The 27,014-nt window shown below is 40.3% G+C and overlaps 1 protein-coding gene across 1 annotated transcript in view; it reads right to left on the reverse strand.

The window, feature by feature from the left end:
• LOC147846122 (uncharacterized) overlaps positions 1-27,014 on the reverse strand; it is a 418,287-nt gene that overhangs the window by 121,121 nt on the left and 270,152 nt on the right. The gene's annotated exons all lie outside the window — the stretch shown is intronic.

Raw genomic sequence — 27,014 nt, forward strand, 5'->3', positions numbered from 1 at the left:
AGACAACAGTAACTCAAATATCTGCTTGCTGCAGTCGAGGTCTAGAAAAGAAGACTGAACAAAGTTTGCTTGGTCCGAAAGTCTCTACTTCTGCTGTAACTTTCGGATGGTAAGGTCAGAACACGGTCGCGCTATTACAAAATTGAAAACCTATCTGTACTTTTCAGCATTCACAATTCCATCAATTCAGACAATATTGCTAACAAATGCAGCTCAAAGCAGGACAAACAGTCTCTGTCATAAACAATTCAACCGAAATCATTCAAACTCTAACCTAACCTAACAAACCACACATCAACTGAAAGATCATTCATTCACCCTGTATAGACATCAGTTATTTACAAAAAAGATATACATTTATACCCAGCCTGATCTCACGAGAAAACGTAAGTATTTTACGTTTTGGCAGTTTAGTGGCTAATTCGTACGAGTTCAGTCGTAAGAAAATGTACGATTTTAAAAAAGAGACGTGGCACCTAACCCCACCCCTAAACCCAACCGTCATTGGGGGATACGCAAATCGTACCAAAATGTACGAATTAGATTGTGCGAATTTGTACGAATTAGCCACTAAATGAAAAAGTTACGAATTGCCGTGAGATTGTGTTGTTTATACCTTATTCCAGGGGTGGCCAACCCTGTTCCTGGAGAGCCGCCTTCCTGCAGATTTCAGTTGCTACTCATATCAAACACACCTGAACCAATTAATTAGGACCTGAACACCACGTGATAATTACAGGCAGGTGTGTTTGATATTAGGGATGTAACGGTATTGTAAATACCGTCATACCGCAATAGCAATTTTTTTCAATATTAGCGCAGGCGCATGACTCGATAAAACTATAGGTCTTCTGAGAAAATTTGCTCAGGCGAATGAAGCGAACGGGAGGTAGCGGAAACTACAATTCCCATCAGCCCAGGCGTGGCCATCATCCTTTGCGGTCTGTTGTCGCTACAGATCCAGTAATGCGGAAATGGAGTGTGCTGCTAGTAGCGGGGATGAAAAAGAGCTGGAAATGATCGAACCTAAAGCGGGTTTAAATCGGATGTGTAAAAACATTTCGGTTTCTCTCTAAAAAGATACGAGAAAGGAGAAAAAGTGACAGACAAAAAAAAAATGGTATGCAGGCACTGCCAGACTGTGGTGAAATATAAGTCGGGGAATACGACTAATAACAGTCATGGGGACTGCAGAAACACAGCACACTGTTCAGATTGATGCAGACATTGACTTGTACCGTAAAGAGACCTCTATCTCACTCATGGTTTGTCCTCTCAAGTGGGGGAAAGACAATTCACAACGTTACCCACTGCTGTCAACATGGGCCAAGTCATATCTCTGTCCCAGAAACCTCAGTCCCAAATTAGAGGGTTTTTTTTCTGTTGCAGGGGACATTGTAAATACCCAGAGATCCCAGCTTATACCAGATTATATTTATATGATAATTTTCCTTAAAAAACCCATCTCTATCTAAATGAGTGAGTGATTAAATGTTGAATGTGATGAGTTTTCAACAATACTATACTGAAACTTTATTTTTTTACATGGTTTCATAATTTTTTGTTATTAAAATTGAAAAATTGAAGTTCCTGTTTCAAAGCTTACAGATAGATGGCTAATTTGTATGTCATTGACACTTTTGGCAATATTTTGGAGTATGTGTTCAATACTTATTTCCTCCACTGTAAATCATCTTAAATTGTACATTTTTAACTTCTCTGCAATGGAAATCAGCAATACCCTACAATAATACTAAAGAAAATTTTTCAGAACAATAATGCAGTCTGGAACAGTATCTGTGAGGGGAACACACCTAAAATGCCTTAATAAACAGTGACTGTGTCAATTAGTTTTATCACACTTAACTTAACTTGTCAACTATTTAGCCTTATGTTATTTGCATAAATTAATATTTTTGGTTGTTACCAACATCTGAAGAAAATTTCAGGTCAGCAGCACCTTTAGAAATATGATTTCTGAGAAAAATAGAGACGCCTTCAATGTTTATCTCCTCCACTGTAAATCATCCCCAATTGTACATTATAACCTTCTCTGCGATAGACGACTGCAATACCCCACATTTATCCAAAAGATTTTTCAGATTAATAATAATGCCTTTTGATTCTGTTCTGGAGCAGTATCTGTGTGGGGAACACACCCACGATGCCTTAAAAAAACTGTGACTGTTTTGGAGGAGAGATTTCAGCTACTGTCTGGGCTTTTCATGCCTTTTTATACCCTCCATTCTTCATGTGTTCAATACTTTTTTCCCTGTGTCAATTAGTTTTATTACACTTAACTTCAATTGTCAACTAATCAGCCTTGTTTTCTTTGCATAAATAAATAGGTTTGGTTGTTACCAACATCTGGTGAAAATTTGAAGGCAACAGCACCTTTAGAAATATGATTTCTGAGAAAAACGGTGACATGTTCAATATTTATTTCCCCCACTGTAAATCATCCCCAATTGTACATTATTACCTTCTCTGCAATGGAAATCTGAAAAACCCTACATTTACCCAAAAGAAGATTTTTCAGATTAATAATGCAGTCTGGAGCAGTATCTGTAAGGGGAACACACCTACAATGCCTTTATAAACAGGGACTGTGTTTTTGAGAAGAGGTTTCAGCTGCTGTCTGGGCTTTCTGTGCCTTTCTATACCTTCCTATCTACACATGTTCAATTCTTTTTTCCCTGCTTCATTTCATTTTTTTACACATAACTTCATTTGTCAACTAACTAGTTTTGCTTTCTTTGCATAAATGGATATTCATCGCTGTCACTAACATCGGGTGAAAATCTTAAGTCAACAGCACCTTTAGAAATATGATTTCTGAGAAAAATGGTGACATATTCAATATTTATCTTCTCCACTGTAAATCATCCCCAAATGTACATTATTACCTTCTCTGCAATGGAAATCTGCAATACCCTACATTTACCCAAAAGAAGATTTTTCAGATTAATAATGCAGTCTGGAGCAGTATCTGTGTGGGAAACACACCTGCGATGCCTTAAAAAACAGCAAATGTGTTTTGGGGGAGGGATTTCAGCTGCTGTCTGGGCTTTCCATGCCTTTCAACACCTTCCTTTTTTCATGTGTTCAAAACTTTTTTTTCCTGTGTCAATTAGTTTTATCACACTTAACTTAACTTGTCAACTATTTAGCCTTATGTTATTTGCATAAATTAATATTTTTGGTTGTTCCCAACATCTGAAGAAAATTTCAGGTCAACAGCACCTTTAGAAATATGATTTCTGAGAAAAATAGAGACGCCTTCAATGTTTATCTCCTCCACTGTAAATCATCCCCAATTGTACATTATTACCTTCTCTGCAATGGAAATCTGCAATACCCTACATTTACCCAAAAGAAGATTTTTCAGATTAATAATGCAGACTGGAGCAGTATCTGTGTGAGGAATACACCTCTGATGCCTTAATAAACAGTGACTGTGTTTTGAAGAAGAGGTTTCAGCTGCTGTCTGGGCTTTCCGTGCCTTTCTATACCTTCCTTTCTTCATGTGTTCAATACTTTTTTCCCTTTGTCAATTAGTTTTATCACACTTTACTTCATTTGTCAACTAATTAGCCTCATGTTCTTTGCATAAATATTTTTGGTTGTTCCCAACATCTGGTGAAAATTTCAGGTCAACAGCACCTTTAAAAATATGATTTCTGAGAAAAATGGAGACGCCTTCAATGTTTATCTCCTCCACTGTAAATCATCCCCAATTGTACATTATTACCTTCTCTGCGATAGACGACTGCAATACCCCACATTTATCCAAAAGATTTTTCAGATTAATAATAATGCCTTTTGATTCTGTTCTGGAGCAGTATCTGTGTGGGGAACACACCCACGATGCCTTAAAAAAACTGTGACTGTTTTGGAGGAGAGATTTCAGCTACTGTCTGGGCTTTTCATGCCTTTTTATACCCTCCTTTCTTCATGTGTTCAATACTTTATTCTCTGTGTCAATTGGTTTAATTACACTTAACTTCATTTGTCAACTAATCAGCCTTGTTTTCTTGGCATAAATGAATATCTTTGGTTGTTACCAACATCCGTTGAAAATTTGAAGTCAACAGCACCTTTAGAAATATGATTTCTGAGAAAAACGGTGACATATTCAATATTTATCTCCTCCACTGTAAATCATCCCCAATTGTACATTATTACCTTCTCTGCAATGGAAATCTGCAATACCCTACATTTACCCAAAAGAAGATTTTTCAGAATAATAATGCAGACTGGAGCAGTATCTGTGTGAGGAACACACCTACGATGCCTTATAAAACAGCGACTGTGTTTTGGAGGAGATTCTCTTTTGTTTTACGTTCGTCTGCAGATGGCAGGCTATCAGCAAGCAGGGATGTAATGATTTTTGCGGGAGCAAATTTAGTATTGTAACAACTCCCATATTAAAGTGCAGACTTGATTTATTTAAGGTCCTGGGCAGAGCTGTCTTGATAGAGGGGTCGTGCGCTGAGGGTCCTGATTAATGGATCTCCCTGAAGCTGTTCTCGGGCTGAACCGTAAGAAAGAGCGGCTCCTTTTTTTCTTCTTCTTCTTCTTTTTTTGCAGCCATAAAAATCACTCAGGGTCTTAATAGCAGCTGTCATAGCAGCAAAGAGCGCCAAGGTAACAAGCTGCATGTGGGAAAACAAACTGGAGTGAGGATGAATGACTCAACAGCAGCATTACCGAGCAAGTTAAATAAGACTAAACGGCAGCCGATAACTCACTTGGATTTAGCATTACGCTGCGCGTTGTTATTATTCCAGCAATTTTCTCACTCATAGCACAGGTGGCTGTAGTAATTTCTTGATTTGTCACGCCACATTTGTTAGAAACCGGACCCGTTTTACCGTGTGGATAGGAAGCACAGCTGCTTCTTTCCTTTGGGGCTTGACGTAGAAAATTGAATTGACAATGTTTTGCCAAATCGCTGACAGCAGTGAGATGTAATATTTGCCTAAATCGAATCAGGCTGACAGGTGCATTTTGTTTTTGACAAAAGGACAATGAAGACAGTGACATGTGTCACATTTGACAGGGCCCTCGGTTTGTTTTGTTTTTTTGCCGTCGACACGTCTCTGTGTTATGTACATTAGCTTAAACTGAAATCTAGGTTAATGCGCTGTCCAAGTGTACTCTCAAGTGAGGGGTAAAGACGAGCTTTTTATAGCTACACTCTCAGAAATAAAGGTATAAAATCTGACACTTTTCAAAAGGTGCTTTTTTGTTCCGAACAGGTCGGGCGGCACGGTGGCTAAGTGGTTAGTGCTGTCACCTCACAGCAAGAAGGCCGCTGATTCGAGTTCTGGCTTGGCCAGTTGGCATTTCTGTGTGGGGTTTCCAGGTGCTCTGGTTTCCCCTACAGTCCAAAGACATGCGCTATAGGTGAACTGGGTTAATAAAGTATGTATGAAGTGTGTGCGAATAGTTGGCGGTTCACTCTGCTGTGGCAACCCCTGATATATAAGAGACTAAAGGCTGATTTATACTTCTGCATCAAGCTCACGTGTATGATTCGGCGCAGCCTTCGCTCGCTTGCATACCACTCACCGATGCTGACGCACAAGTCTCGAAAAATGTAACCACACATTGCAATGACGTGTAGCGGAAGCTCTGTGATTGGTCGGCTTGGTAGTGGTGACGAGTGTGGGCGAGACTAAGAGCCGCACAATCTATTGGAGCGAGTGTTTACAAGTGTCGAGTCTCATGAAAGAGCTTCAGTTGGAAACTTTTGTTTTGTGTTTACCTTCATGAATAAAGTTGTTGCACGTCTGCCTGTTTTAGCTGCTTGTACATTAAGGTAGCATTCAGGAAAAACAAATCACTCGTGAAGAAACACGACACAGAGGAACATATAGTTCTGCTGCCCTCTAGCGCTTTGGAAGTGTTATTGCAGAGCAACACAAACACAACTACGCGCAAGGTATGTGCCATGGATCTTGGAGATCACTTGACACAGAAATATAAATCAGTCTTAAGCTGAATGAAAATGAATGAATTAAGGTCCTTAAAGGTACGAATTAATACCTTAAAAAGTACCTTATGGTTGGTCTTCAACAGAGAAAATACAGGAATCAGAGAGTAAAATTCAAAACCTTTAAAGGCCTTTTTTAGGATTTTAAGACCTTATAATCACTTTAGTTTTCAACCGGAAACACTGGGGAGACTTTAACTTACAGTATATTTACTGAATATTAATGTAAGAAGCTATTCCAAATGTAACCCCGCCGACCCTACACAATCTAACCCGCCCTGAGCTGGGATTGAACCAACAACCTTCCGCATGGAAGTCGGTTGCTCTAACAAGGAGGCTAAAGAAGACGGACCCTATCCTTTGTCGCTAGAGCACCTTTAGATGTCAAAGAAGTGAGGTTTCTGGTCTCCATTCCACTCACTCCCCTAAACCTCACTCCCATCCGGGTCACGGCACCATTGTAACCCCACCGGTTCTAGACAACCCAACCTGCTATCGAACCGGCACTCTTCCGAATGAGAGTCAGTTGCTCTACCAAGGAGGCTAAAGACCATGGCACCTAGCGTTTGTCAGAGGAGTGAGGTTTCGCTGCATAGCACCTCACTAGCTGGCCTCCGTTACACAAAGCTAAAACATTCATATACTGAATATAAATCTAGCTAATTCAGCAGGTTGGCACTCATAGAACTGCAGAAATAATAGTTTTGCCTTGGTTACTAATTCAGGCAAACTTTGGCATACAACCATACATTGCATAATCAAAAATGATATCAATTTTAATACCTTGCACAATAGCATTTAAGACTTTTTAAGGGCCTTACATTTCTCTACATTGATTTATCAATTTTTAATAATTTTTTTTCAAATAATTTTTTATTATTTTTAATACTTTAATCTTGGCCTTTTATTAGATAAGACAGTAATCAGACAGGAAGAGAAGTGGGAGAAAGGATTGAGAAATGTCCTTGAGCCGGGGTTTGAATTCGGGACACTCTGAAGTGCTACGGCACCATATGTCAGTGCACTGACCACTAGGCTATTTCGCCGACTTTTATTACTTTTTAAGACCCAGCGGACACCCTGTTCAAAAATTGACCTTAAAGTGTACCTTAAAGCATTGGAGAGGCAAACTCCAGCCTGGGGAGTTTTTGATTTATTTAAATTTTTTTAAAGCTTCCCAGGTTCTGCAGGTTGCAATGTCCCAAATTTTGATTGCCAATCTTAAGCCAATTGTATTGGTTTGTTTTGGTTTGATTTGGAATTTCCCCAACCAATCCCAGAGCCCAGAGTGAGTGCTCCGACTTGGCCCCCCTGGTCCGCCTTAGGAGTTTTTAAAATGTTGATTCTGAGTAATGGCTTGGTTACAGAATTAGCAAGTTGATGATTAAATACAAGCCAATGTCATATGCAGTATTGCACATGGTACGGTTAGCACCAACAGTAGAATTAGAACACGCTCTCGGATATTAGAATGCACTCGACTGTTGATGAATGAGGCAAACAAAAGAAAAGCTGGCTCTGAATGTTGTGTGTTTGAGGAAGAATGGACAACAAAATACTTCTTCACCTATGTCGGACAGAAATCGGTACTACTAATATGCCAAGAAAGTATTGCGTACCTCAGTCATCAGTTTTGAAAATGAAATTCTCGTCATGCAAGATTTTCCAGATTACGAAAGTTATTTTATAAGGGATTTATTTCATTGTTTTATTGTATTAATAGGGGTGCCCCAGTAGTTAGCACTATCACCTCACAGCAAGAAGGTCACTGGTTCAAGTCCAACAGTTCTCCCATGTTGGCGTGGGTATCCTCCGAGTGCTCCGGTTTCCCTCAGAGTCCAAAGACAAACTTTTTTGCATGGTGGCTCAGTGTTTTGGGTTGTGGCTGGAAGGGCATCTGCTGCGTAAAACATATTCCAAAATAGTTGGCAGTTCATTCTGCTGTGGCGGCCCCTGATAAATAAGAGACTCACGCCCCATTCACACAGGGCTTCAGCATCAACACTTGACAGAGGGCGTGTGTAAAGTTGGGGCTGACGCGATCGTCATTGCACCGTCAGCCAATGAAATTAGTCAGCAATCGGCTACTGTCTGAGCTGGTGCATCTGCATACATCGATCTAATTGGCTGACACTTCCGTCGGTGCTTGAAGAGTTGAGCAAGCCTCAACTTCTGCAGCGAGCAACGCCACTAAAGCGGCCGACGGATCCACAATGCAGTTCGGCAACGCTTGACGTCACCTAGAGGTCTGCATTCCTGCGGCTGTTCTGCGGGCACCGCAGGACCCGACCAGATTTCTGCGGCGCGGGAAAAAATTTCTGAATAAATCGCGGGAGGGGTCGGTAATGGGTTTAATTTGGAACGGGAGCGGGCTGTCTAGCAATATCACTGATATTGCTATGCGAATGAGAGAGAGAGAGAGATAGAGCGAGCGAGTGAGCTTTGCCTGTGTGTGTGCTTGGTGCTTGTGTGTGTGTGTATGTTAGTGCGTGCGAATGAGAGAGAGAGAGCTTTCCCAGATAGCAAAATACACTCGGGCCAGTTCCGGCAAGATTCTCGCCTGCCGGAGACTTACCACTCAGCCCGGCTCCGGCTGCCGGACTCCGGATGCTTGTGGACTCACTGCCCGATTCCGGCCCGAATCAATCTGGCCAGATGCGGCGGCCGTAAGTGAGCCGACGCTGCCGCATACGCGCCGGAATCGGCCCGGAAGTAATGTGCGCTGCGGCCCGGAGCTGGCGCGACTCAGTATTTATATACCTTTATATAAAACCTTATGGTATTACATTGGTACTTGATACATGGTATTACAAGCCTTTGAGTTGATGTAACAGCAAACGCCTGTGTGTCTGCTTGGTGCTTGTGTGTGTGTCAGTGCACACGCGTGCGTTTGAGAGAGAGAGATTTATCTGTGTGTGTGTGCTTGGTGCTTTGTGTGTGTGTTTATACAGACAGCTTGGCTGTCTGGATTGTATAGTTGGGGGATTTTCAGTTTTGTTCTCTCCCGCTCTTTAGCGGGATCGGGCGCAGCGGGCAGAAAACGTGGCGGGTCGGGCAGCAGGATTCTTAATACAAGCGGGAGCGGTCGGGTTTAGGCTAAAACCTGGCGGGTGCGGGCGGGAGCGGGATTCAAAATTTAGTCCCGCGCAGATCTCTAACGTCACACATTTAAAGTGAATGGGAAGCGTTGAAGCTGACTCCCTGTGTAAATGATAGGACATAATAGTAATTCGGAAAAAAACTGTTATATGTTAATGTGACACGTGTTTGTCAGATAATACATGTATCATGCATGCTGACACTATAAACCAGGGGTCACCAATCTCGGTCCTGGAGGGCCGGTGTCCCTGCAGGGTTTAGCTCCAACTTGCCTCAACACACCAGCCTGGTTGTTTCAAGTATACCTAGTAAAACCTTGATTAGCTTGTTCAGGTGTGTTTGATTAGGGTTGGAGCTAAAATCTGCTGGACATCGGCCCTCCAGGAACAAGTTTGGTGACCACTGCTACAAACAGTTATTTTATAAAGGCCCTTGTGGCGCCTCGCTTGGTTTGCAAAACTTGATGTGGCCCTCTGGTCTAAAAAGTTTGCCCACCTCTGCCACCCCAGTACTTTTATTTGTGAGAGTGTACCGGTGTTAGGTATACTGTAGATGAACCATGGTTTCTTTTAATCTAGAACACTCGCTTATCATCAGCCACCTTTTATTAAAGTGATAAATCCAATCTAAATTCGCCCCATGGGGAAAGGAACTGAGAAATTAAAATCACAGTGATTTAGAGGGAATCCCTTATACTGAGTCTGCTTCATAACCCATAGGCTTTTATACATGCCTCTAAAGGGGGTTCCATTTAATTCAGCAGTCGCCGTTCTCTTCATTTTAATGCACTTTATGTGTGCACTCACTTGGGAAACAAAACTGAATTTACAGTTCAGCCCATTATAAGAACAAATTTTAAGGTTGTGTGTGTAAATCGATAGCGTGCTGTTGTGATGATATATTTTTGAAACATCCCAATGGTTCCCTAGACACAAACCCAGTAAGAACACTTCATTACAAGTCTGCGTAATGAACAGTTTGAAAGAGCATGATTATAAACACAGAAAGTAACTAGTGAGGAGATTAGTTTACACGTATTTGTGTAACAATGTGACAAATACCGTTAAAAATCACATGGACTTTAGTTTTGTTGTTTGCTGCTTTAGCAATATCATTCACTCCCTGCTAAAAAAAAACAGCTTAAACCAGCCTAGGCTGGTTGGCTTGGTCTTAGCTGGTCAGGCTGGGTGATGACCAGCTAAAAACCAGCTTGACCAGCCTAGCTAGGCTGGGAGCCCAGCCAAAACCAGCTATGTCCAGCTTAAACCAGGCTGGTCAAGCAGGTTTTAGCTGGATTTAGCTGGTCATTTTCCAGCCTGACCAGCTAAGACCAGGCTGAAAATGGCTGGAAACCAGCCTGGAAATGGTCAAAACCCTTCTAAAACCAGGCTGGTCAATTAGCCAAAACCAGCCAACCAGCCTAGGCTGGTTTAAGCTGGATTTTCAGCAGGGCTGCCTGTTAAAAAAACTCATTTTGAATGTGATTCTAATGTTGAACACTCATTTTTTGAACAATTTTCAAGTCCCTGGATGTATACAGCTGATCTCCAGGTCTGGCGGGAGTGTTTTTAGCTTAGCTTAGCATAGATGGCTGCAAAACAGCCTGGAGATGGCTCAGTTTTCTAGTCAATAACTGGCAGGAAAATTGTCTCAGGACACTTACAATGTCCTTCCGCCCCTTTACTATTTTTCTGGGACATCCTTTTCGGGTCACCAACAACAGGTACATACACTTACAGGTGTGTTCTTCTGCTCTTGTAGCCCATCCGCCTCAAGGTTGGACATGTTGTGTGTTTAGAGATGCTCTTCTACAGACCTCGGTTGTAGCGAGTGCTTATTTGAGTTACTGTTGCCTTTCTATCAGCTGGATCCAGTCAGGCCATTCTCCGAACTACCGCTCACTGGATATTTTCTCTTTTTCCTGACCATTCTCTGTAAACCCTAGAGATGGGCGTGCATGAAAATCACAGTAGTTTCTGAAATACTCAAACCATCCCATCTGGCACCAACCATGACAACCACGTCACTTAAATCCCCTTTCTTCCCCATTCTGATGCTCGTTTTGAACTGCAGCAGATCGTCTTGACCATGTCTACATGCCTAAATGCATTAAGTTGCTGCCATGTGATTGGCTGATTAGAAATTTGCATTAATGAGCAATTAGATAAATGTACCTAATAAAGTGGCCAGATAGTGTACTTTCAAATTTAGCGTGGTTACATAAATTTTTCAATAAAAAGTCTATAGATTAATGAACAAATAATGAAAGAAATTAAAATATGATTACAATATTTTAATAGTTCAAAAAATAAACAAATTCTTTGACAGCCCGGCTTCACAAAGCATATAAAAGTCGATGTTTTGGGGTGTTTTGGGCTATTGACTGGCCATGCATCAAGTGTATTTCCCTGCTGCATTCGTGTGTCCTTCCACAGGACGAGCGCTTCGCAAAATGAATGAATGTCAAAACTAATCGGAGCCCCTCTGACATGCTCAATTATTATTTAATAACATCCCGTCCGCTAAGCCAGTGAAATGCTACAGGGATTTATTCTGTATAACACAGTAAGAGTTTCCCCATCACTCTTTCAGACGGAGTGGCCAATTTCACCATCACGCAGAGACAGCTGATGGGCGCCATTGCTTCTTTTTTTGCTTGATGTCACTATTGATTTGTGAGTGGGCTTTCCCCGGCTTTCCTCGGCTCTGTGGCGGAGGCGCTCATTTTAATGAAGACGTGGAAGGAAGCGGAGGAATTATCGGATTTTGCATGATTAGGAGGGGAATTCGGGGGTCCCTGGCCTGTATTCAAACTACTTATGCAATCAACCTCTAGATCCACCCTCTGAAGATCAGAGCATGAGTTTGACGAATACCAGAACTGCAAATGAGTCGCAATGAAAAGCAATCCAGGCTACGCTAATCCAGATACATTTCAAAATGGCGTTTTCATCTAAAAAAAATGTTTCATTTTCACCCTATTGTTTTCAATTTCCTGCTGAAAAATCCAGCTTAAACCAGCCTAGGCTGATTGGCTGGTTTTAGCAGGTTGATCAGCCTGGTTTTAGAGGGGTTTTGGCCATTTCCAGGCTGGTTTCCAGCCATTTCCAGCCTGATCTTAGCTGGTCAGGCTGGAAAATGACCAGCTAAATCCAGCTAAAAACTACCTTGACCAGCCTGGTTTAAGCTGGACAAAGCTGGTTTTGGCTGGGCTCCCATCCTGGCTTGGCTGGTCAAGCTGGTTTTAGCTGGTCATCTCCCAGCCTGTCCAGCTAAGACCAGGCTGGAAATGGCTGGAAACCAGCCTGAAAATGGCCAAAATCCCTCTAAAACCAGCCTGGTTGACCAGCTAAAACCAGCCTACCAGCCTAGGCTGGTTTATACTGTTGGTTTCAGTAGGGTTCTTTCTGAAAAAGATAGTTATCCACACTGAAACACTTTCGTTTATGAACTAAGACGTTTACCTGAGTCATATTGTAACAGGGAGTCAGACAGAATTACAATCCATATGGAGAGGTTTTTAAAGGGCTTAGGCAGAGACATCAACGTGTAACCAGGCAGATAGTCGGCAACATGTAAGCAGTCCAAAACAATCGACATACCCTGCTGAAAAATCCAGCTTAAACCAGCCTAGGCTGGTTGGCTGGTTTTAGCTGGTCGACCAGGCTGGTTTAGAGGGGTTTTGGCCACTTCCAGGCTGGTTTTCAGCCATTTCCAGCCTGGTCTTAGCTGGTTAGGCTGGGAGATGACCAGCTAAAACCAGCTTGACCAGCCTAGCCAAGCTGGGAGTCCAGCCAAAATCAGCTATATGCAGCTTAAACCAGGCTGGTCAAGCTGGTTTTAGCTGGATTTGGCTGGTCATTTTCCAGCCTGACCAGCTAAGACCAGGCTGGTTTAAGCTGGATTTTCCAGAAGACGTGGCGAAAGTGCAGGCAGAAGTTCAGTGTAACAACAATCAGTCCAAAACAGATCAACAGGGCAAAGACAGAGAACGTACGTGATCAAGGCAGGCAGGGTCATACACAGGAGTCATGAAAGTCACTTGGAACAATGCTTGGTAAGGCAGGTAAACATGCAAGGAAGCATGAAATACAGCACAAACTGAAAGTGACTGCAGAGGGAGCGGAGCTGAGTCAGACGAGAGCTCCCTCTGCTGGCGTGGAGTTCCACATATCCTCTTGCCCTTTATTTACTTTCCGTCTCTTTGAAACGTCCCTGCAAAATGACGCAGCTGTTGTCAGAACAACAGCTGCCAGTAAACATTTCCTGGGTGTTAAAGAGAGGCAATATGGAGCATCTACTAACTGAAAATAAACTTTAATGAAGCTATCAAAATGGACAGAATATTACAAATCTGCTTTACAGTGTCCACCATGTTAGCCGAATTGGTGAGATGATCATCATTCTAAATATTTAATTGTTCACAACGCAACACAAAAATGGGTTTTTCAAATTAATCCACTTTCTTTTATTCATTTTAGATACATTTTCGTTTCCTAAAAATGCAGTCTCCATGTTCATAAATGAACACAAAATATGGAAAAACTGCTAATTTATGCCACTTTTTTCCTTGTCATGCTGCGTTCAAACCAGACGTGGCGCGCGAGTGATTTACATGTTAAGTCAATGCAAACACACGAATAGACATCCTGCGGCGCGATACGCGCGAATGACGCAAATTGCGCGAATGGCACTGGGCGAATTGAGCGTTTTGCGCGAATCTCTCGATTTTGAAAATCTGAACATCAGCGTACATTCGCGCCGCGTTAACCAATCAGAAGCTTGCTTTTGTGGGGGCGTGATTGTGACGTAGAACCTGTTGTCGGTGTTCCGAGGGAAATCCTCCAGCCTTTAGCCAGAAGCACCGCTGAAAGCCTCCGTCATCCAGGTTAAGTTTCTGGAGGAGTTTATGAGCTCACAGAGCTGGATGCACCTCTGAAAGCATGTAGTGGACTTAGACACGACCCTAAACGTAACAACGCTGTTTTTCAGTCTTCATAAAGCACATAAACTTGTTATTTTCTTCATAAAATCCATGTTAGCCATTTAGCTATGAAGCTAAATCTTCGGGCAGACAGAAGCCCTGCCCATCACGCGAATCCGCGTCTGTTCTGATGTGAATTTGACACGCGAATGAAGCGGTGTTTGACGCGCGTATGAAGCGAGTAAACTCGAATGTTTACGCGGCTATTTTCGCGCGAATAGCGCGATTTATCCGCGCGTTCCGCGTCTGGTGTGAACACAGCATTACAAGTTGTGTTTTTCTTTTCATGTGTCATTGTAATGATTTATCTACAATTTACAGAATATTAGGTGCAATAACACATCCTCAAGTTAGCGTTGTCTTGAGTTTTTCGGGTCAAAGGTAAATCGAGTATAAATGGCAAGAGTTCCTGTGACTTTTATTTCACTGCTAATAGCTGTACACTGTCAAAAAAACAGTCAAATTTACATCAAAAAAAAGCAGTTGTGGTTGCCAGAACTTTATTGTTAAAAAAAATTGGTAGAAACCTTTTTTTTTTTAACAATTGTACAGTAAACTACCATATTTTATTAATTTAAAGTATTAAATAAATATACCTTAACACTTCGACAGAGTTCAATTCATTTCTAACATTATAAAAAAGCTAAAAAGATGGTGTTGCAGCAGCCCTTTTTGTGGCAGATAAAGGTAGAGGCATTGCAGTAGCGCTTTTTAGAGCTCCTTGTTGTAAAGTTTTACATCACTCGGATTCTGACAGGGCTAAATGATGACATCTTGCAACTCTTGGTAAGAATTTCTCTCAGAAACGGCGGAGGATGGAAAGGCGATGAAATTCACAAGTCTCTTAGGTTTTTATGCTGCATCTGTTTATATGGTGGCTTCACCCATAGAAGCGTGACACCAAAAGTAAGTATTTATCACATCTATTCGACCACGCTGAGATTAAAAGCCCAAAAAGTGCAAAGAAAAGCACCGATATGAGAGATAAAAGTTCAAATCGCAGGACACACAGCGAGGATTTTTAAAGAAAAGCATGACTTTTGCTGCTTGTTCAAACTGGCTATTTAAAATGAGCTGAAACAACACAATTCTTAGTTTTTTTAGGGGGACAACTTATCTGTTTTATGTTCAATCCACTCAAATTTGTAAAAACGGTTTTAAGCTAACTTAATGGATTTGTGTTGGGACAACATGATGGAATTGTGTGGAACGCAGCCCTTTTACAGTGCATTAAAAAGGAAAAGTAGATCCAAAAAATAATATTCTGCAATCATTACGTGTGCCAAGAAAATCTCCCCCACACCATTACACCACCACCACCAGCCTGAACTGTTGATACAAGGCAGGATGGATCCATGCTTTCATGTTGTTGACGTCTGACCCGAGCATCTGAATGTGTCAGCAGAAATGGAGACTCATCAGAGCAGGCAACGTTTCTCCAATCTTCTATTGTCCAGTTTTGGTGAGCCTGTGTGAATTGTAGCCTCAGTTTCCTGTTCTTAGCTGACAGGAGCGGCACCCTGTGTGGTCTTCTGCTGCTGTAGCCCATCCGCCTCAAGGTTGGACGTGTTGTGTGTTCAGAGATGCTCTTCTGCAGACCTCGGTTGTAACGAGTGCTTATTTGAGTTACTGTTGCCTTTCTATCAGCAGGAACCAGTCTGGCCATTCTCCTCTGGCATCAACAAGGCATCTGCGTACACAGAACTGCCGCTCACTGGATATTTTCTCTTTTTCGATCCATTCTCTGTAAACGCCAGAGATTGCTGTGCGTGAATCCCAGTAGATCAGCAGTTTCTGAAATACTCAGACCAAAGAATGTTACATTGTTCTACAAGATGGTGACAGAGACTGTATATTCAATCCTTAAGAAGAGGAAATGTTTTCTTAGAGTAAATTTTAAAATCCAGCTGAGCAAATCATTACCGAACAGGTAAGTGACATTCTAAGTTGATCTCTCTTTTTTTTGTATTTTGTATTGCTGTAGTTAAACCATTGTAATCTACTAGTTTTTGCTTTGCTTTGTTTTTTTTTTTCAAGGATCATTTTTGTGAATACCCACTTGCAACAAATAACTACTGGAAAATCTCTAGACTGATGCCGTTCAGCCTTATAATCTTAAAATGTGAGCCTTGTTATCGCTTTAGACATTACGCTAGAGAATCATTCAAATACTTAGCTCTAAAGTGACAAGTGAATTAGGAACAGTTTCTGCTGTTATGACGGTCAGCTGCAGATGTTAACGAACTATGGAAAAAGTTTGATTTCCTTTTTTATATACATGATTATGCAGTGGAAATGTTGTATATACACAATATCACACTTGTAGCTATGTGATATGGCTGATATGTCGGCACAGCCTTATACCACCATATTGATATACACCCATATTGCAATTCTACTCATGTGATATTGCTCATGTAACCCTGCTGGTCCTACATCACCCAACCCGCTTCGAGCTGGGATCAAACCGGCGACCTTTCGTACGGGAGTCGGTTGCTCTAACAAGGAGGCTAAAGACCATGACCTCAAGCATCTGTCGCTAGAGCACCTTTAGAGGTCAGAGGAGTGAGGTTTACCTGCACAGCACTTCACTAGCTGGGCTCCGTTACATTCATATATAATATTTGTTATTATTCAAGGTATTGTTGGGTATTTATTCATACCCAACACACATCGCATCTGGCATGACTCAACATGCCATTTTTCATCCTGAATGAAAAATACAAGTGAGATTATTTTGGGCTAAAGGAAGATTTGAAATGAAAATCAATTTGTGTGTGACTTCTGCAGCTATTCCGGCAAAGTAAAACAACACGAAACTGCCTCCGCGACGCCGCTTTCAGATTTGGGTTATTGCTCCCAGAACCTACGAGTGTGTGTATGTGTTTAAAGACCCTGTAGAGATCTCCTAGCTGGCTTTTGTCCATGAAATACTGCTTGCGAGGATTTTATGGTAATGTTCTGTGATCAGCTTTGAGGCTGAGAGCACAGTACAGCGATGATGGGGCGATGGGGAAAACTGAGGGTCAGCGAATCTGCAAAGTTGTAACGGAAACAAATTGGTCTTAAGACCTTGATGGCATCATTATCACTATTGTTGGGAAATAAACATTCGTTAGCATGTAGCATACGTCGACGTTTAAAGGTGTGGTGTGCAGTTTCCGTGCCATTAGGTGGCATTAAAACTAAGCTGAAACAGTAAGGATAGTGTTGAAACAGGATTTGGTCGAGCTTGAATGATCGATACCAATTGTTTAGCATGGGCTGTTAGAGGTAGACGCCGCAGCATTTTGAGAGCCAAAAGCATCTTTCTCCATTGATGGCCATTCAGAAGTATGTAAATATTTTATTAGGTTATGATTTCACTGTCGGCCATTCTAAGGGCTCTTAGCAGCATTAAATAGACGTATCTTTCTCTATCTTCTCTTACTGACGTCACAGCACTCAATAGTCTGCCTTAAAGTGCACTTCAGATATTTAAACCTCAGAGTCGGGCATTCTGAGTTTTAGCATGAAATATATTCAAGTCAGAAACATAACACAGCTTATGTTGAAGCCAAGAACTTAACAATGAAGCCAGGATCTATAATACATAATACGTAAATAATACGTAACTTGGGGGCTACGTTTCGTGAAATGACATACGCTTGCCTGTAGTTTGTAAGTAAAAGAGACACTTCAGGACAGTACATTCAATAAATTACTTTTGTTCAAACTATTTATTTTAATAAACAAGTCTTACTTTTTTTTGGAGGGACAACGTAATTGTTTTATGCTCACTCCACTTAAATTTGTAAAAACTATTAAGATAACTTGATCGATTTGTGTTGGGACAACATGAAGAAATCCTGTGGAACCCAACATTTTTTACAGTCTATAACGCAAAAACTTTTTCTCCTTTTCACAATGATACTTACTGGAACATAAAATATAGGAATAAATTATTATTTTCACTCAATTCTTTGCGCTACATTGAATAAATACCACAAAACACCGTAAAAGAGTATATTATTTTAAATTGAACACATTTGCCTCACCTGCTTATCTCCTTATGGACAACTTTTCGGCTGTGGTCAGTTTGCTCGGTAGCTTACCTTGTATGGTGTTGTACTTGAGGTGCAAATCGCCCAGGTTATATTCTAATGAAGGATGGTTGCAAATAACAGATAAACTTACTAACTCCCAGGGCCATTTATTTCGCACAATTCTTTGCACGACACTGAATAAATACCACAAAATACCGTAAAAGAGTAAATTATTTTGAATTGAACACATTTGTCTCACCTGCTTATCTCCTTATGGGCAACTTTTTGGCTGTGGTCAGTTTGCTTGGTAGCTTACCTTGTACGGTGTTGTACTTAAGATGCAAACCGCCCAGGTTATATTCTAATGAAGGATGGTTGCAAATAACAGATAAACTTACTTACTAACTCCCAGGGCCGTTTATTTTGCACAATTCTTTGCGCAACACCAAATAAATAACACAAATTACCGTAAAAGAGTAAATTATTTTAAATTGAACGCATTTGTCTCATCTGCTTATCTCCTTATGGGCAACTTTTCTGCTGTGGTCAGTTTGCTCGGTAGCTCACCTTGAACAGTGTTGTACTTGAGATGCAGATCGCCCAGGTTTTAGTCTGATGATGGATGGTTGCAAAAAACAGATAAACTTACTTAGTAATTCCCAGGGCCGTTTATTTTGCACAATTCTTTGCGCGACAGAATAAATACTTCAAAACACCGTAAAAGTGTATATTAATTTAAAATTGTGTGGTGCATTTTGAAGTGCAAAATGCAACAAAGAGGACCCTGTACTGTTGCCCACCTTGAGACTTGTTTGCAGGAAGAATTGGACAAAATGACACCTGAAACACTTCATCACTTGGGCCCAATCCCAATTCTATTTTTGTACCCCTACCCCTTCCCCTTGGCCCTTAAAACTGAGGGTTGAGGGGAAGGGCTTCAAAATTTACCCCTAAGAATTGGGACAGCACCTGCACACGTCATCATGGTCTCTTGCTTCATGTGAGTTCGGATGTTGTCGACTGCTGTAATTATTCCAGTCATGTTATTTATTGGTATTTATCTTCAGGAAATCACTGAAGGCATTTATTATGTTATTATAACGATATAATGTGGCAATAAGATAGTAACAGTACTGTGCATTTAACACAGTGGCCATATTCATCAATGTAAACACACGAAAATAACATTAACATCATAGCAGACACTGTAAAAAGCCCATTCACAGCCACTAGACTTGTCTGATAGGGTATTCGAGTGTCACTGAGTGTTAAAATGTTGTGGGACTGCTATAAAAGAGTGAGGAGTGATGATTATGGATTATAAATCACAAAATTTAGCGTTCTTTATTTTTAAAATTTTTTTATTTATAAATATATATATATATATATATATATATATATATATATATATATATATATATATATATATATATATACAGTTGAAGTCAGAATTATTAGCCCTCTTCAATTTTTTTTTCTTTTTTTTTAAATAATTTCCAAATGATGTTTAACAGAGCAAGGAAATTTTCACAGTATGTCTGATAATATTTTTTCTTTAGAGAAAAGTATTGTTTGTTTAATTTTGGCTAGAATAAAAGGAGTTTTTAATTTTTTAAACACCGTTTTAGGGACAAAATTATTAGCACCTTTGAGCTATATTTTTTCTCGATTGTCTACAGAACAAACCATTGTTATACAATCACTTGCCTAATTACCCTAACCTGCCTAGTTAACCTAATTAACCCAGTTAAGCCTTTAAATGTCACTTTAAGCTGTATAGAAGTGTCCTGAAAAATATCTAGTAAAATATTATTTTCAGTCATCATGGCAAAGATAAAATAAATCAGTTATTAGAAATGAGTTATTAAAACCATTATGTTTTGAAATGTGTTGAAAAAATCTTCTCTCCGTTAAACAGAAATTTGCTAAAAAAGAAACAAACGGTGTAATAATTCAGGAGGGCTAATAATTATGACTTCAACTGTATATATATATATATATATATATATATATATATATATATATATATATATATATATATATATATATATATTATTATTTTTATTTTTTTTAAACATGGTAAAACTCGAACGCAGTTATGAATATATTAAAACAAATGTTTGTTTGTCGTAAAAATTCGTAATAATGACAAAGAATACTAATTTGTGGATCTCCTTACTTCCGGGTTCAGCAGTACTGCCGTTGTGGCTGGTGTATTCTGGGAAATTTTCTTACACCTTGGTTTCGAGTGTGGTCCTGGAAAATCTTCATTTAAAGGACTATCCACCCCTTCCCATTAGCCCTACGCCTTCAAGCTAAAGAGAATTGGGAAAGCCTTACCCCTTTACATTAAAGCCTGATTTATACTTCTGCGTCAAGTGACCGGCGTAACCTACTGCGCAGGCAACGCGCGTGGCTGTGCATTTATACTTCTGCTGCTGTCTCTGTTGGTCTGCATTAACACTTCCGAAACACTAGTTGGCAGTGAGGTGTAAATGTTCCTCGGTGTCGAGTTTCTTCGCTGCTTTTTTGCTTTTCCTGAACACTTCCGGGATGTACAAGTGGCTCAAACTCGCTCATTTTGAGGCAGCAACCGGCGGACAGCAACAATCACTACATTGGGTTCGCGCCATTCGCGCGGCTCTCGGTCCCGCCCCCACTCGTCAGCGCTACCAAGCCGACCAATCACAGAGCTTGCGCTACGCGTTGTTGTGACGTGTAGTTACATTTTTTGAGAGGTGCACGTCAGTGACGGCGACGGCCACGGCGAAGAGCTATGCGTCAGCGGCGTAGCATACGCCGGTGTTTGACGCAGAAGTATAAATCAGCCTTAACACGCAAAAAGAGGGGGAAGGGGAAATGCTAATTGGTAAAATTGGGATTGGGCCTTGGTGTCTTCAATCACTAAACGTTGTTTAAGTGTTGTGAAAAGGAATGGCAACATTACAAAGTGGTAAATACTTTACTGTTCTAACTTTTTTTGAAATGTGTTACAAGAACCAAAACAGGAATACAAAAACAAAATGAGGAACACGTTAAATAACGATTGTTGTACTGTCTACAATGAAATAAAAGTCAAATTAAATTTAGGAATCACTACTTCATTTTGCGCTTTCCAGACTGTCTTAACTTTGTGTGATTCTGGGTTGTAGATCCTCCCTGCATTGTGCTGTTACGTTTATGTGAATGCCAACAGTTGTTACATAAAGCTAGTTTGATGACTCAACCTATCTGATATATCTGCCACCCATGTACACACACTTTTTTTTTCCTCTTTGAGTTATCTGCACGAATCCTGACTCGACATATTGTGTCAGTTCTCCCCGGCAACTGGCAGAGTAAAAGAAGCGGCCGTCTAAAAACTGCTCATGTCATGTATTATTGACGGAAGACAGAAGGGAAGACAGACAGAGGAGGATATGAACGTGGATGCACAGGCATTTCACGCTACGCTTAACCAAGCCTTGAATCTATTTGGAGCCTCAGTTTGAGGAACATTAAAGCGGGATTAACACTGCTTTGGAGTTTAGTTGAGGTCAGCGGTAAAACATTTTCAGTGAATCAGATTCCCAATCAAAAATTAACAAAGGAGCGTTTCGTTTCACAAACAGTGTCCAGGGACAGAAACCAGCAGATCTTACACAGCTCAGGAGGATTTAAGAGCAAGACAAGTCAAGTTTACACCGCCCTTGTGTTTTTAAGTGGCATCCGTGCTTCTTTACTGTTTGATGAGAGTGTGTTAGGACAGCAGTTCACTCCGACTCATGCTGGACAAGCGTTGTGTAAAACTGAGATCTTAAAGGGCCATGAAACCCCCTGGTTTCAGCAGGGAGTTTTCACACCTCTACTTTGGAAAAAGTCAGAAAAGTGGGCGTGTCCAGCTCTGTTTAGGGGGGAGTGTCGGAGGAACTAAAGTGGGATGATGTGGGAGTGTCTATTTGGGCACGCGCAAGTTTTAGAGTCAAAATAAACACACACACACACACACAGGAGAAAGTGATGGTGTTTAATCTACATGGACATCTGTAGTCGAATTATTTGCCAAATTATTAAATGGTGGACTTTAACTGCAGTTTGGCTCTTTCATTCAGGAAATTCATTCATGCCCCTCACGACAAACGAGATGTTTGATTCGAGGAATTGCTCTAAGCGTATATTTTTCATGCAATGTTTGATACCGCACGGCGAATGAGAGAAAAAAAAAACCCTCCGCATTTCCCGGAAACTTAGATGCACACGGCAGGTAGCGTCAGAAAGCCGCGTGTGTTATTCTGGTCACTAAATGCGGTAAAAACCCTACACGAGGTTATAGTTTGGTTGTGGTGCTAACATGTTTACACTCGGTGCAATAGTTTGTTAGATACGAACAAACTGAATAAACAAAGAGCACTGGTCGCTCACTTACCAAATCTGTAGAGACAGGACAATCACTAGCAACTAGAGCCGCGTCTTTATTAAGAGGAGACTAAAGCGAATCCGGATCTCAGCGTTTGCAGATGAGAACAGCTCTCAGGTAAACAATAATCCTCCTTAGACACGTAAGTTATTGTTGTCGAGCGTCGCGTACACTGTTAATCCACACGTGAGTCTGAGCTCTTACAGAGAGAAAATGAAAACGAAACTTCACTGCAGCAAACTATAAAAGCAACACTTCACGCTTGTTTTGCCAACACAACGTGGTGTGAGTGTCGTAAGCACTGTGACAGTAATGAATATTAATGAAGTTGCACAAAAGAGCGCGCTGATTGGTTTGAACCAAGCCTTACTCATGCATTAATGCATCACACTGTAAGACGTAATAAGACACACTCTGGCACAGACGTCCAGTCTGCACGCTGGAATACACGCTATTATCTCATGACCGTGACGCAGCTTCAAAAATTAGTTTCAAACCGGAAGTACCAATTTGCTTGAAATAACGCAAAAACAACCAATTTACAGTTTTTAGTGAGATATAGGTGTCCTAATAGTGTTTTTAGCAGTGTGGGACACATATACGACTGTCAACAGCTCAAACACATGCGTTTTGGTGTTTCGTGACCCTTTAATGCATGACTGCCAGAAGAAATATGCAGGTACTTTCCTCTCTGAGGTAAATATCTCTGCTGTCTTCGGGTTGTTGCAGGAATAAATATTAAGTTCTATCTTAGTTGTGCCATTTTGCTGTCGCTTTAATTCAAATGAAATTGAGCGCTCTTCAAAAGAGGACGAGGCTACAAATGCCTGTGTGTCAGCATAGTGGCAGATTCAACAACGAGACTAACATCCTATGCTAATGAGGGAGAGAAGGTCACTAGTGGGCGAGGCTTTCCCCCTCTGATGACCTCATGCAAAGAGTTCACACCTAGCTGATGATTGATTATAAAGCTTGTTTGGCATGCTGCCCAAGGAGAGAGCCTTGAGCTCATAAGATTCTCAAACCCTGGGGCTCCCTTTCTTTTGCAAGGCGAGAGGGGAGTTTGAGCACAGGTAGATCTGGAGAACTCCCCTGCTGTAGTAGCTAATGAACATATAGTGATCGCTCTTAGGAGAAAACTACTTACTAGGAGCATGTGGCGATTTGGATTAATCAATTACCTTAAGTTTCATGTTGAAATGGATGGTGGGAGGAACCCAGGGGGAGCCCATGTGAGCACGGGGAGGACGTGTAAACTCCGCACAGAAACGTCAGCTGGCTTGGTAAGGACTAGAACCAGTGACGTTCTTACTGTAAGGCAACAGTGCTAACCACTGGGCCACCGTGCCACACATCTAGGAAAAGAAGAGGAGTAGGTGCAGTGGTGTAAAGTACTTGAGTAAATGGACTTCGTTACTTTACTTAAGTAGTTTTTTGGCTACTTTGTACTTGTAGTGAGTATTAAAAATGTAAGCAACTTGTACTCTATACTTGACTACATTTTTGATTGAATATATGTACTCTTTACTCCACTACATTTGAACGGACACTTACCGTTACTCATTACATTGTGATTGTGCCTACAATCACAGAGAGTCTACTTTTACCAGGAAAATAAGTGCTTTTAAGAATACATCCTCAAATTTAAGAAAACACATTGAGGGAAGAGTCTATTTAATGTTAATTTAATGTGAATTTAGTCGAATTATGTCTGACTTTACCATGGTGTTGTAAGCATAATGTTAACAAAAGTGATAACAGTTATTGATTTGGCAAAAACCACTGCAACATAACATGACTGTATTTTAGCTTAATTAGCAGTGACATGCTTATTAGTATAGTTAAATATATATATATATTGCCCCTCTCTGAGTAGACATGGGCCGGTGTAAGATTCTGACTATGATTATGATAACCTTGGATAAAAATATCACAGTTTCACAGCTGCTCTAAAATATATTCTTTTTAAATGTCTGGGTAAAAAATAAAAATAAAAAAATCCTTTTTGAACACAATATATTTTATTTTGAGAAACATTTAAAATATTTTGGAGCAGTAAACATGTCAGGCTAAATGAATCATTGACTAGTGCTGTCTTCATTTGTTTAAATTTAATTTAAAACAGCATCTTTTCTGCTGAGATATTGTTGTCCTAAAAACAAAACAAAAAAACTACATAAAAAAATCGAACACATACCTTACAGTACGGCAGAAAACGGTATTGCAGAAAATTTTGACTGTTGTAAAACCTTGACTTTTCCAAACCACTGTATACCTTGAAAACGGTAATTGTCCCATGCCTACTGAGAGATGAATCACATCAAAGTCAGTTATGAATTTTTATTTACTACGTTTTAATACTTTTTTTTATTTTTGAAAAAAATGTTTGTGCCTTTTTTTGGACATTTGAGTTTGACTGAGACTTTTAGTTGTATTTTTGTAAATTTTGAAAACATTGAGGTGTTAAATTTATTTCTATATTAAGAAATAAAACCTTTCTTGGTGTTCTTTGAGCCTATATTCAATATAAGTAAAATACTTAAGTTCTTTTAAAATCGGATACTTTAATAGTTTTACTCAAGTCTTATTGGAATTGGTGACTTGTAATGGAGTAATTTTTCCAGTAAGGTATCTGTACTTTTACTCAAGTATGGTTTTCAGGTACTCTTTACACCTCTGAGTAGGTGTGGAGGGGGGGTTTCTTCAAAGCGAAGATGGCTGTTATATAGAACTTTAGAGTATTTATAGCAGCTTAGAAATTGTCTGGTTTGGGACCAGCCACAAGCAATCATAAGCACCTGATCCTCTCGAAATTAGTTTATAAATAAACTTCACACGTCTGTATGGATTATGACATTACCTTATCAAATTGATTGCTCAACATCCTGTGTGAAGAACGTAAAAACCTGCAATCCGCAACAATCTTAGTTTGGTTTGAACATGAACAGAGGTTTAGGGCTGTAGTAGTAAATAGTGCTCGCTTATGTCGGGTACCGGACCTTGTTAAAGCCCAGACAAACAGCCAGGCTGTACAGAGAGTGGACCAAAGCGCACCAAACGATCGGTGGTTAAAAGGGAAAAAAAGAAAATTTGGAATAAATATATTGTTATTTATTAGACACAAAGTTTATGTTTGTAAATGCACCACCTTAATAACTTCACGCTTTGGGTTAAAAAAGGCTTTCCAGTCCTCGTCGTCGGTCCATTAATCCCACAGTTTCTGTTCAGCTGAGGGAATGGAACCAGTCTTGTGAAGTCAGTACAAAGCGATTGTACAAAATGGTGATATCCTAGGTGTAAAAACCATAGTAAAACATGCTATTTTCTTTAAAATGGTTACATTAAATGAGTTTGTTTTATATTTTCAATAAAGTGGAAATCAATTTACAAAATAATGTAAACTTGACTGACTGCTTCACTTACACCAGGGGTGTCCAAACTCAGTCCTGGAGGGCCAGTGTCCTGCATATTTTAGGTCCAACCCTAATTAAACACCTGAACCAGCTAATACACTCTTGTATGTATACTAGAAACTTCCGGTTAGGTTTGTTGAATGAAGTTAGAACTAAACTATGCAGGACACCAGCCTTCCAGGACCGAGCTTGGACACCCCTGATTTACACTTTACAGTACCAATAAGGACCCTTTAGGTTCATATGTGAACATTTGAAAAGAACTGCTCCCGGTGATGTGTTTTTCACGTTCATTTCTGCAGGTGTATTGTTATATAGCCATAAGCTAGTATAGGAAAGGCATACCCTTCACAGTGGTTCAAAAGATACCTGAAGTTATACATTTATTGTTTTGATTATGTCTATTTCTGAGGGAATGAGACCATTGTAACAGTCGCACTGAGACATTTCAAATGATATCAAACATGATGGATAAAGTCACTTGGGTTGATATAGAACATTCAGACTTTAAAATGGTCATACTGTATGAGTACAGTGTGTAGAGGGGGTGGTTGAACAAAGGAGTTTCAGGGGATTCAAATGTAAATGGAGCAAAGTAGGCATTCCCGCCTGCTGGGTTGTGGAGTGAGTTTGTCTGTTTTTGGCTCATGTTTGAATTGTCAAAGATATCAAAATATTGGTGATATCTCAAATCTTACACTAAATATTGCTTATTTTGATACACTATTTTGTGAAGAACCAATGCAATTGGCTTTGATCTTTCTGACCGATCAAACTTTTCTAGTTCTACTTAAATCAGAAGAGGTGGAATCACATTTTAGTAATGGTCACTGTATTATTATTTATTTTTATTTTATTTTATTTTATGATGCCCTACACCAACTGCTTGTGGATAGACTGAGATATGCTTTCACAACAACCAAGTGAATCAAACCCTGATGCCAAACACATGCACCAGTAGTTCAGGAAAAAATGTGCAAGAAGCTTTATTGCCAGAAGTCTGACTGCATAAGACAAACCCCTCTCACACAATCCCCCTGCTAAATAGTTAAGATTCATAAATTCAAAGATTCAAATTCTGCTAAACCTTTTAGACTAA

The sequence above is a fragment of the Danio rerio genome, chromosome 3 (assembly GCF_052040795.2).
Source record: "Danio rerio strain M-AB ecotype USA chromosome 3, GRCz13ab, whole genome shotgun sequence".
Classification (NCBI taxonomy): Eukaryota; Metazoa; Chordata; class Actinopteri; order Cypriniformes; family Danionidae; genus Danio; species Danio rerio.